Here is a 13,406-nt window from a genome sequence, read left to right on the forward strand (position 1 = left end):
CCAATGGGTATAACATCGCTGTAGGAGTCTGAAATTAAACCATTTCCCTGTTGATTTGGTTTGGCTTTTTCCAGTTGGAAAGAAAGAATATGCTTTTCTCTTCTCTTCTTTTTCTAGCATTGCAAACGGCCTGCAAGGATTCCCTTCAAAGAAATCTGATCAGTGATTTAACACAATATAAAATGTTATGTAAAAGCACTACGAAATATTCTCATAGAAGCCATTTGGGAAGGAAAAAGAGACAAAAACAAATGTTTCAGACAACATTTCCAAAGAAAGATCTATCATTTTTAATTATTTTTAGACTCAACTTTTTTCTCACTCAAGCACATGAAGAATTGTCTTTTCATATGTGTTTTGTGCCAGAGCCCAAGCTGGGAACAAGGCGTCTTTCTGCTCGTATTTGTGGTGGGACAATTCAGGATCCTGAGGGGAAAAACGTGGCTAAAACCAGGATTACAACCTGGGACTTTAAGAGAGCAGGATTTGGCCTCTTCAGGCTCTGTTTGGAAGAATCCTATGGGAAATGGCCCTGGAAACAAGAAGGGTCCAGGAGACCTGGTTTACTTTCAAGGATCACCTGATCCTGTCTCAAGAATGGTCCATCCCAATGAGCAGGAAAATAAGAGAAGGTGTCAGGAGGTCTGCATGGATGAACAAGGAAAATAAAGTATACAAGAGGTGTAAAGGTGGGCACCACCTGGGCAGGTGACTCAAAAGGATTATATGGGCACTGCTGGAGTGTGCAGGGAGTGGTTAAGAAAAGCCAAAAGTCATCTGGAATTGAATCTCATGGGGGACACAAAAGGTGACAGGAGGGCTTTCTCTAGGTACACTGGCATGACCTAATGTGATTGATGACACAATTTGGTATAATCGATGTGCCTCAGAGGCTGATACATATGCCAATGCTGTTCAGGCTCTTCACTGGTGATCTGGAGGATGGCATATGGCACACACTCTACAGTGTTGTTGGAAGGAGCGGTTGTCAGGACAAGAGGGCTGTGCTGTCATGCAGAGGGACTTCAACAGGCTGGAGAAATGGCTGACAAGAACCTCACCACCGATGGCAGAGGTGCTTCTGCTACGCTCCTGGGGCTGGCACTGCTCCACAAGAGCCGTGGGCTGCAATAGTGTCAAAACTCTGATGCGAGCGGCTTCCCCACTTTACAGAAAGCAGAAACGGATGCAGCTCCTTGTTAAGGTCATCCCACTTTAGCACGGGATAACTGTTACTTCATCTAGTGAAATTCCTCTGGATAGTTTTGTGCTGTTGTGAGAGGAGGGGAAAAAAAAAGGCTGCTAATTTTGGACGTCGTTGCTGTGAGAGTTAAAACTACAGAGAATTTTATTGGCCTGCTGTGCTAGAAGTTAAATATAGGGGCATCAGGAATTTCCCTCCAGGCCAGATAAGTCCCACATAAAATATTTGAACTTTGCAGGCATGCACACCCCATAAGGCAATGTTGAGCATTTAATCTCAGTAGTAACATAAAGAGAGCTTACTCTTCAGAAGCTCTATGCAAGAAGGCAGCTTATTCCCTTTTCTATAATTTCTTCTTATGCTGCTATGCATGAGGTCTGCTCACCATCCTCCTTACTCCTGCCTGTGCAGTCCTCTTCTCCGATCCTTCCCAGCAACACAGAACTGAATTTACACTGACTCCATCGTGTGGAGTTACTTCATGTGTTACTCCAGCATACCTGAGAAAGTTATTTACCTTTTTTTAAAAAAAGTTATGGAGTTTGTTCTCTCATTCCTTAGTGTATTTTTTCTCACTTCTTAGAAGTCCATGGGAGGTGTTTGTCCACGTAAAGATAAAAAGTAAAACTAAAGGTAAAAAATAAAAGATATTTAAAAAAAGAGAGAGAGAGAGAGAGGAGAAAATCTACCCGTTTCCAGCAAATCGATCTGTTCTGAAACCAGCCCTCTTTGGATAGGTCCCAAACATTCACTCTGTGCAGACACCCAGAAATCCCAGGATAAATAACTGATACTGTTCCAGTGTAAACTCCTCCTCACATGTAAGCACTCACGGACAGCTCGTTGCCTGGAGAGGGAGGGGACACAAGATGTCTGGTATGAAAGAGCAGGTCAATGGAATTATTCCTAGAAACTTTTGAGATGTTTCTGGAATGAGCTCACTGTGTTAATGACTGCTGCTTTCCTATAACGGAGTGCGCTGCTTGGGTAGAGGAGGAGCGTGCTACGGCCATGCACTTGAGTTTTGCATGCTTTACAAAGAAAGTGCTCTGACTGGGAGTGGGCTGGGGGTCTTTGGTCCCCCCATGGGGTGGGGAGTGAATGAATAACATAGACAAATAAGGAAAATTACAACCAGCCAGCGACACCCATACCAAAAAGGACAGCAGAGGCATGTAGCTAAACTTAAGATTTCTTTCAGAAGTGAATATAAGGAAAAAAGTCGTATAAGTCTATTTCCTTGTTATGTAAGTTGTATTATTTGAAACAGATCATTTAAAGTTTATGCTTATTCTCTTTAATCTTCTCCCAATAAAACGAGTAAAAATATGTCTTTTCAGCTCTTCCTTATGCCTCCAGCATTTGATACTTAATGGAAAGGGAGTTTACAGTAATCATTTTGTACAACAAGGGAGAAGTTGTATTGTCTCAATCACGTCTTAGAGCTTTTCTGTTTCAGAAATATTACTTTGCACCATTCTCCTGTGCCTGTGGATATTAATACGACTGCGTCATTCAGATCAGAGCACCAGATGAATTCACCAAACTAGCTGCAAAGTAGAATGAATTGAACTTGTCTCACAGTCCTACCATCTATATGCAGTAGGTAAGCTGGGCAACTGTGTAAAATCTAGAGCCGTGCACATGTGTTTAAAGGTACAAGCAGAAGTTATTGTTGTGCAAAAACTGGTGATGCAGTCTTCCTTCAGGTACTTCATCCTCAGTTCATGTTTCTTCTCCGTTTTAAATTGGATATTTTTATTGGGGAAAATAGGGTGATCAAAGTGAATGAGCAAACTGGAAGCAAACCTGCCAGCATCTTCCCAGCCTTCTGGCTGATAGCACAAGGAAGAATGTTGCAAACTTCCCAAAAAGAAGGTGCAAAGCAGTTCAACTACTCTGAACTCAGCCATAGCATATGCAAACTGAAATAATTGTAGTGTTGCTGGCTGCAGCATGAACACTTCAGGCCTGAGAGAAGCAGCTCCCAATGCTTGTGTCAAGGGAGGGTGTGACATAGGCTTCCACAGTGGTTCCATCAGACTAGGCACAACGAGAAGGAGAGGTGCAGCCTGTGTGCCCTTTTGCTGATGCTGTGTCTGATTTGTTTAGTCTCTGTGCCTTTCTGCAAAACTGTGAGCACTGGTTTTGCAGCTAATTGTGCTCTTGAAAGTGACAGACCAGGAAATTCTGATTGCAACACTCATTCAGGAGGCTGCTTTTGGTAGGATGCAGTCTGCGTCAATCTGTAAAGCTGTGCCGTGAAAAGTCATTTTATTTTGTGGAGGATTTTGATCTTGCAAAATCTGCCTGCTTTCCAGATTGGAATGAAGCCTAAATTTCAACATTTTCCATGAAAAGAAAACCCCTTGGGGTCACTGTGTTTCTGGCAGGCTGTTGGAGAAGGGAGGATGCTGGAAACTCACTTTACATGTGAATGGCAGGACCAGGAGCAGTGGGTCTGCAAACCACAGCGTTTCCCACCTTCCTGCAGAGCTGGGAGGTTGTGGGCTGGTGATTCAGTTCCTCAGACCAGCAGTTTGCATAGTGAGTCCTGGAGAACTCTACGCTGTATGCCTAGCTCTGCCTTCGCTCCTCCATGCATGAGTTGGTCCAGTCTGTAGAGTGTTTGCTTCATGGCTTTGAGTTTCCAGGCATATTCCTGAAGTGAACATCCCATTCTGAGAACCAAGAACTTGGCACCCAGCTCTGTAAGAGCTTTGGCATCCAGTGCCAAATTCATGTAGCTGACTTGTCTTTGGTGCCAGCTCAAATCTTTGTCAGAGCTGAACTTGACCTCCATGTAATGATTTGCTGTCACTGATGCAGGCCCTAAGAGTGGTGTCAGGTCTCAGAAACTCCTTGACAGCTTAATCAAACCCTTTCCCAGAGCACAGCTCTGTGGGTAATCTGGCAGATTGCCTCTGTAGGGACACATGATAGCTGCAACATATAGAGCAGCCTTTGCAAAAGGTTTCCAACCACATCCCCACACTCCCTTCCTGCCCCCTCGACACTATTTATTTTAGGCAGCATGAGAGCAGTACAGATCTAGACAAAACAATAAAATGTCTGTGTGCCATAGAGGGCCTCAGTTTTCTCACCATGTCAGGACATTCTTGAGTACTTTTCTGGGCTGTGCTGTTGGGAACGCAGAGCATCTTCTTTCTGAGCCTGATCCTACACCATGGACTACAGCAGCTTTCCTTTCCTTTAGTGAGCTCTACCTATGCCTTCCTCCTTCTTTCAGGATTAACATCAGTCAGAATGACAGAACTTGACACTGTTTTCCTTAGCACACCTTTCACACTGTCAAAACCCATTGGAAATATCAGCGACCCATTTAGTCCCTTACCTCAGGTAGACCCGTACTTTCCTTTCACATATATACATCCAGGCTTCATCCATCCACTGTTCAAGCATTAGCCCCAGGAGAGGTCTCCAAATGTGAGAGGTCATGTAGCAGTCAACAACTGGACATTTGCTAATCAGTGTATCTTCAGAACATGTGATGTAGATGAGTCAGCATCTTCAGACAGGTTCTGACCACAGAGGACCATTAAGTGTTGCACTTGTGATTCACTTTGAGACTGAACATGCCAAGTTAAGTGACTGCAAAAGGGAAAATGGTTTCTAAGGATGTGAAATGTTGCCACCATTCCACATTTTAAATGTGCCCAAGGACATTAGGAGTCATGTTATAATATTGGACAAATGTAGACACAATTCTACATCTACTTCAAGAGCCAGATTAGACTTCTAAGGGCTTAGTCTGGGCATCTTCAGCTTCACCTGAACACGAAGAGGGTTGCTGGTGCTTAACATTTCTGGGAAGTAGACCTAGCATGTACTAGGTTGTGTTGGTGCTCAGCCAAGAGCTTAGGAAGCACAGTCTTTTCTCTCCTTCTGCAGCTTTGGGGCAATCTGTTTTCTTGCATCAATACAAAACTAGTACTAAGAATTTATATGTTTTTTTGGATGGTGGCAGACACTTGATGGAAATCTCCATATGTAGGTCTGGATAGAGATCTGAGTTTGTTTTCTTTTTTCCTTTTTTTGTTTGACCATCTAGAAACTTTGTATAGGAGACCAGAAGAGCTTAGCTTGTTTAACAAATCAAAACCTGAGTCGCAAGAGTGGTGTATAAATACCTGGTAAATAGTGGAAAAATCATTGGTGCTAATGGATAACGTCACCTAATACAAGATCTAGCTGGAAACAAGGCACTTATAAATGGAAAGCACACTTTTAAGGGGAATGATAGAATTGCCCATCCCCTTCCTTTTAAAGACAGAGCTTTATCACTTGTAAGTGGTTCAGATATACTATGTCTGCCAGCCACAGCAGGGAGCGAAAATCAGACACCCAGGAAATCCTTCCAGCTCTAAGGTCCTATAAGAAGCCTGTGCTATTGAACTGATAGAAAGCTGCCAGAAAAGGAATGCTATCTGAGCCTAAGCCTGCTCATGGTGAATTCATTTGAAAATTCAAGCAGATGATTTCAGGGTAATTATTATTATGTTGCTTGCTTAGCTGCAGCTGTGATTTTCTTTCTGTATAGTGTAGACAGAGCTTTACAAAATGTTTCCCAGCACCTTCTGTGATAATTAACAGCAATATGTAAACCTTGCCTATTGTTGCAGATAGCACAACATGTTCTTAATTGCACGTTTCAGATTAGAAATGGATCAAAATATGAAAAGACAAAACAATAAAGTCTTTAGAATTGGTTTCACTCTTAGAATTTGTTTCAGTGTCTATAATTGCTCTTGGTTATATTCTCCTTCTGTTGCATACGTGAAAACCCAACTGGTCTTTCATGGAGGCTTTGTGAAAAAGATGAGAAATGACCCTCTTCTCCAAAATTCAAGAGGTGCTTTGATATCTGGTTGTACAAGAGTATATGAGAGAATTTTTTTTTTTCTTCAAAAGAATATTCGATCTTATTTCCTTTTCTCTAGTATCTCTGATGATTGATTATGTTTACTAAGACCATGGTACCAAAAAGCACAAGGCTAGATTGTGCTGCAGAATTTTATATGGGAATTGAATGGCTGTTTTTCTCAAGAAAAGGTCCCATGAGCTCACAGCTTGCCCCCAGATTATAACAGGTAGGATGAAGGCTGAAGATGCCCAGGCTCCCTACAGACGGTCTGCTGTAGGAATGAGACAGGCAGGTGGTTATTTAAGATATTAAGCTGTAGGGCATGGGTGTCCAGCCTTTTGGTGTGCCTGGGCTGCATTTAGTGAATAAAAATTGTCTTGGGCTGCATATATGTAGGTCACTCCAAAAGTAATCCTACTTATTTCCATAGGAACTACAACAGATAAAAAGAGCACAATAACACTGTTTGATCTGAGCTACAAAACACTGTTTTTCAACATAATAACCACCATAAGCTCTGCATTTTCACCAGCAATGAACAAGAGCCTGCATGCTGTGCTCATAAAAATCTGCACCAGCAGAGGTGACCAACTGTCACCACAGCTGAAACACACCACGCACCATCTCACTCTGCTCACATCCACTGTTTGGTCTCCATAAATGTTCAGCAAGCATTGGTGAATGTCAATGGGTGCAATCTTTTTCTGCATATGGAGGAATTCGGGAACAAAAACGTAAAACTTGTGGGATATTTGACCTTATATTTGTGTGGTGGAAGCTCCATACCTGGAGACATTCAAGGTCAGGCCATGTGTTTAGCCAGTGTGTCAAAATGAATACAATATCTGCCATCACTTGTGCCAGCACTGTCCTTCCCGCGCCCTGCTTTCAGTGGACACAGCACTAATAGCCTACTGATGGTTTGGCTGTTGCTGAGCAATGGGTGCGTGCCCAAAGATCCACAGCCTTTAAAATGTGGAGAGGGACTGGGCTGCAATGCAAGCTGTGCTGGGCCTCATTGCAAGCCCATGTTGGGCCACATGAAATCACGGCCTCTAGTGCAATAGTGATGGGTGTACATAACAGAGTTGGTCAAGGCTCTGTGCTTGAGCTGAACTGCATCATCAGCAGCTGCACATGCTCACCTTATGACTGATCAACAGCATGGTTAGGCAGAGTGGAGGATCTGCTATAAAGCGAGCTTGGGGAGAACTGTATAAATACATAAAAGGGGGAGGAGACACGAGGAAAAGATGGAGTTGATAGAAAGAATGTTTGGATGCAGTGTTCCTGCTGCACTAGGAGAGTTATTGTGAAGCAGATTTGAGTGGAAGATGGAATTACTTCTTATTTGAAATTAGAAAGGAAAATAAATATTGAAATATCGTCACTAACCCAGTGGACCAGCAATGATCAGAAAGCCAGAGAATATTCTACGGCACTGGGAGGGATTTTATGCAGATGATATCATTCCTTCTTTGAATGAGTGTTATTAATCTGCATCTGAAGCATAAAACCATGAGGTAATGGAATACATTAATTGCTCCAAGCTGCCAGCGTCTCTAGGCCAGCAGTTGCCAGCAGTTTCGGAGCAAACTTTTGCACTGGCACCTTGACTTTTTTTTCTCCCCACCCTTGTACCTAGTAGGTAACTTTCATGTTTGCCACAGGTTCCCATTTTAGCCTCCCATCACCCAGAGATTTTCTGCTGATTACTGTCCCATGTCCCAGCTCCTTGTATTCCTGTTGCTTTTTCCTGCTGCCAGCTCTGGAAACAAGAGTGCAGAGACCAGCAAAGCTTATTTGCCTGGACTCCTGCACTCTGCTGAGCCTCACCTGCACTGTGGGCACACCTCACTGGTTGGGAAACCCTGCATTACCTGAACCATTCCCCTAGCTCATCTGGTGAAAGGAAAGGTGAAAACAGGGAATATGAGTGGTGTTTTTCCATCACTAATTAAGCACCTTTAAGAACCTTTGGTTCAGGTGGGACCTCATTACCACTTTCTCCCAGCTACTCAGCTTCTGCTCACAAGGGAACCTCAGAGGATTTTCAGAGCACTGTGTAAATGACCTTGCAGAGCAAGCTATTAGCATTCACTGAGTATGTCCAAGAGCAGAAACCTATGTTAAAGCAATAGTCTGAGATGTAGCACTTCCATTAATGGCTTAACATCTAATTAGATTGTACATCCTCTAGGCCAGATTCTTCTATGTCCAATATAACATGAATAGATAGCTGATACGCAATAAATGTTTTATAGTAGTGTTTAAGGGTTAGAAGGACAAAGATTGATCTGGCTATTTTTAATCTCCAGGTCTCTAACCCCAAAGTCTGGCCTGCCATTCCCAGAGGACCAGAGTTCAAACCTTGTTGTATCTAAGTTGTATGTAAGCTACATACTTTTTATTTGTGCATCCGACAAGCTGAGGTGTCATGGTGTCTGAGAGCAGTTTAAGATATCTGCATGGACGCAGTCCCACTCTGTGCATGGACACAGCTCCCACTCAGCCCTGGGTGAAAGGGACAAAAGCAGTCTGTGTCTGCAGTTCCTGCTGCAATTTTTTGGACAGAGCAAATTACCAAAGTCTTCAGATGGCTCGTCTCTCCATCTCTGATAATCCGTCCATACACCAGTAGACAAGCAGTTTGGAGAGAGGAGAAGTTGAGGAAGAGGAAACTGGGAGACGGGTTTTAGGAGAATACATAAAGCTAAGAGGAAGTAAGGTAACAGGCTTGTTGAGGAGATGGAGCCCATAGAAAGAAGGGTTAGAATGAGGACTGGAGAGAGGAGTCAGCCTTGGTCCAACAATGTGGTTGGAAAGTTGGTCTAGCAATAGGACAGGAGAAGGAATTAGGATGAGACAAGACAGAAGGCTAAGGTTGGGTGAAGCGTGTGTTGGGGAATCCCAATGGGCTCAGACAGTTTTTAGGAGAACTTGGTGGTAGAGCTAGGACTGCCTGGGCAAGGAGAGCGAAGGAAGAGAATGCATCTGGAGCTGAGAGACTACAAAATAAGGGGAGGCTGGCAAAGAAGAAGGACTGAAGGGAGGGAGGGACTCAGTAAGAGGAGAGTGGTTGGGCAAGGAGGCAGGGATGGTGATATGCAGCCCATAGGAGGGAGGAAGGAAGGGAGGAAGGAAGGGGTGCATCCATGGAGAATAATCAAAACAGGAATGGCGTAGTGGGGTGGGGCAAAGTTAATCAAGGTTGGGAAAGAAAAGCAGAAGAGTATGTGCCTCTTGTAACACGTATTTCTTTGGTACGTGCTTACTAGCACTGAAACCCACTGGGAAAATCTCCCTCTGTCTCTCAGTCACGCTCACACAGACATCCTGGCTGATAGACAGGGCAATGGTCAAACACTGGTGGAAGATGTCCTTTAGTTCAAGTGGTGGACATCTTCCAACCCACTGTGCAGGTTCCTGTGTGCTAATGACTGAAGTGTTCGGAAACAACAGCAACACTTCTGGCTTTCAGTGTGCTTTTATAAAACAAGGAAATAATGATTATGTCATTTTCTGTTTTCTTTATATTAACATTTAAAAATCAAGTACTTGTCTATGGGCAATATTATTAATTATTATTATTATTAATAATAATAATATAAAAATTAAGATTGTCTGTGGAGCAAAATACTCTCACATATGAGATTTTCATCTTTAATTTGATGATCATACACTATTTTTTCCTGGGGGATGTAGCTGAAAGTGCAAGATGGATCTCATGTGGGATGGATTCAGGCTATTTTTCCTTTTTTTTTTTTTTAAATAACAAAGAAATCAGCAGACATATATTACATGAAATGAGTATTAAGGAAGGAGACTAGAGCTTGGCAGAGCTGTGTCTTGCCCTGGAAAATAAAAATCTCTCCATGGTTCTGCTCTAATTCCTGTATGATGCTAGTAAGGTCTTGACAGCTTATTTTAAAAAGTATATTTCTTACATTCCATGTTCCAAACTTCAGATGCTTATGCTTGTAGCAAAAGTCAGCATCTGTTGTTCCGTGATCAATTAAAGTGCTGTATAATGTTGAAGCTTCTACAAATAATAGTTTTTAAAAAGAGAATCAAATTGGGCATTTAAAATTAATGAACAAATGGGTATTTGTGATACTACAGTGGTGGGTGTTGTAGGTAGTAGTAATTCTGTCTTCACCACGGGGTTTGACAGATACCATTACTTCAGCTTCAGTGCCATGCTTTGAGCAATATGGTGAAAAAGAAATATTGAGCTGGAGCTCATTAATGGTGCAATCAGACACAATGTTCTCGCTGCAGCAGATCCTGGCTCATAGGTTGCTGACCTCTCAGATCTGCTAGTAGAACAGCACTTCTGGCTGCTCCTCAGTTTTGTGAAAATGGTCTGGCTCGGCAGGGGCACTGTTTTGTCTGCCCTTTAAAAATACATACACTCCTCACAAAAGAAACAACAAACCACAGATCATTTGACAGAATTTGTGTTGGGAAATGACTACAGATGGATCTGTGCTGGCAGATCAGGAAGTGTGATTGTATGCCTGGCAGAAAAGGGGTGATGAGCAGCTGGCAGGAGAGCCAGGGCAGTAGGACTGTAAGTTGGGATGAGCTGTGATCAAAACACATCTGACCCTGCTCCTCTGAAGGGCCATCCTCAGCCACACTGTGCACAGTGGGGTTTCCACCCGGAGGTAAGTATCACAAAGTTGGTCTTCAGTGCCCACTGCTGAGGACCACGCTGTTGCTGCATGCGCAGCCTTCCTTGCTGGGCTTCTTACCCACTAAGTGATGAACTTTATAGTCTGAATAATGCTTTCTGAACAGGTTTTTGCCCCTAAGTATACATGTTATGTAAAGTATATGTTATTGTGCATATGTTTGACTTTTCACAACAAGCTGTATCTTTGTGCTGTCCATTCTTTGCCATCTACCTGAAAATACTCAAGGCGCAAATTAATCCGTCTTATACCATGGCCAGAATCACAATAAGTCTATCAAATGGACCTCACAGGGAACATTTCAATCCCACAGGTATTTGAAAGACACTTAGTAACTTCTGGTACTCCTTAAATATTAACAGCTGCTCTGGACTGTTGGGTGAATGATAGTTTGGAAAGCGTTCTGTGCAGACCCATGACATAACTGTGTCTCAGCTGAATAGGAATGCTTCCTTTAATCGAATCATTGTGTAACATGTCTGATTCACCGTGGAGTTGCTAAGAGTTGCGTCCCAAGTCTCACTGCAGCAGATCAGCACATGGCATAACTTGGGGGTGGAAGTGGAAAAGTGAAAATTTTTAAGCCGTGCTTGTACTCTGAATCTTTGTCTGCAGGCTGGATGGATGCAAAACTGTTTTCCCAACCTAAACCGGAGTCTGAAGGCTTACTTGATGTGTGACCTAAGAACAGTTTGAAAAGAGAAAGCAAATGGGCTCAGTGCAGCAACGAAGCACTGCCTGGCAGTGGGGATGTCCTAGTTGTACACCATATGTCATCCTCAGCAAAGATATGCAGATCTAGAAATGGTTCTTTAGAAATGGTTAGCTAGAAATGGTTAGCTTTATGGTACCAAGCCAGGCAATGACCCCAGCATGAAGCTGGACGGCTTTTAGGCTGCTTCATGTTGTGACTGTTATTTCCAAAGTCTGCAGTGCAAGTACACAAGCTGAATCGGCAAACCTGCTCCGCTGCTCTGGTGTTCTTTGAGTGATTTTCATGTGCAAAGCTTTTGATTTGATTAAGAAGACTTCACCAGTGCAAAAGAGATTGAAAGGTAGTTACAACTTGAGATTCATTTTGTCTAAGTTTAAAAAACAGCAAAATGTGCAACACTATGGTGACACAGGTTTGCAAGACCAAGAGGGTCTGGGGCACATTACCAGCATGTAAACCTTCCTTGAGGGAACTAATTTTATCTGTTGGAAGAAAAATAATCAGTTGTCCTTCAAAAAAGAAGGAATAACCTGGAATAAGTGTCAGTCAGCTGGAGAGGCTATCCACGTGGTAACCATTTATGATATGTACAAGTATGCAATTGATTTTTGTAATCCCAGACAAAAGTAGACACTTCTGAAGCATTATCAGCCTGTGAAAAGCTTCCAAAGACCAAAACTACTGCTGAAAAGCCAGTGGGGTGGCTAGCTTCCAGCTTGGCATCTGCCCTGAATGTTCCATCTACCTAAAATTGCCATTATAACATAGTCAGAAAAGGCATTTTTCATTTCCTGCTCCACATTGATGTGCAGAGTTAATCTGCGCTATTAGCAACTAAACAGTGGTTTTCAGTTCAAAAACAAATGCCTTCTATTGAGGGCTGGATCCTGGCAGCTTCTCCTTAACAGTGGAGAGGGATGAGGGTGCAAGAAGCTGCCTGGACGCAAATGTACCAGAACAGTGCACTTTCCATCAAGTTAGGTTTTGTTTTTTCGCTCTTCATATCTTTAGTTTCTTGTACATGAAACCTCTCCCCCGATGCAACCATGCTCGTGTAATGTGGAGAAAAGCCCTTGCTGCTTCACTCCAGTAGGCCGCTCTGTAGTTTCTAAAGCATTTCAGACTTCTGGTTAAATACGGTGTGCGCCTGCTGTCCTACAATTCAGAACATGGTGGCTCTCCTGGTGGTTGAGTTCACTGAGTCTAGTTCATTTTCTCTGAAGTTGCTTCAGAAAGTGAAACTGCCCTTCTCCTCTCCCTAGATAATCCCCTTCTGCCAATGGTCACGAATCACCCTGGGTGAATTCTTACGCGGAGATGGTTCTGAAGTTCTGTTGAGTCATCTCTGCAATCTGGGAGGGTTTGCTTTGCACTGGCTCCAAAACAACCGAGAGGGAATTGCCTTGTGTAATTGCTCGCTGTCTTCTATAATGCTCATATGTAATACCCTGTGCAGTTCTTCTTTGCCACCCCCACCACTCTTTCCCAAGCTTAACCCTGCTCTTGTGGTATTTTTGCATTCCTGGTTTTAACTGAGTTAGGTCATGAACATGTCTCTACTTTGCAATTATCTCTTCTGGTTGAAGATATTGACGCTCCAGGTATTCATTATTGTTTCTGTGCCAGAGGTCACCATTCCCACTGATATGCCAGCAGCTGGAAATATGCTTATGTATCCCATTTGCTGCTTTACAAAATTAACTTGTTAAACTAGAACCACTAAAGAAGGCAGTCAGAACCACCCCAGAAGTAGTGAAGCAGCTTAGGGAAGTATCCACATAACCTCTCCTGCTGTCTGAATCATAAAATCACAGAATCACAGAATCATAGAATAGCCTGGTTTGAAAAGGACCACAATGATCAGCCAGTGTCAACCCCCTGCTATGTGCAGGTCACCAACCAGCA

This window comes from Centrocercus urophasianus, unplaced genomic scaffold (assembly GCF_019232065.1).
Source record: "Centrocercus urophasianus isolate 14NV4802_14NV808 unplaced genomic scaffold, USGS_Curo_1.0 seq_11, whole genome shotgun sequence".
NCBI classification, from domain to species: domain Eukaryota; kingdom Metazoa; phylum Chordata; class Aves; order Galliformes; family Phasianidae; genus Centrocercus; species Centrocercus urophasianus.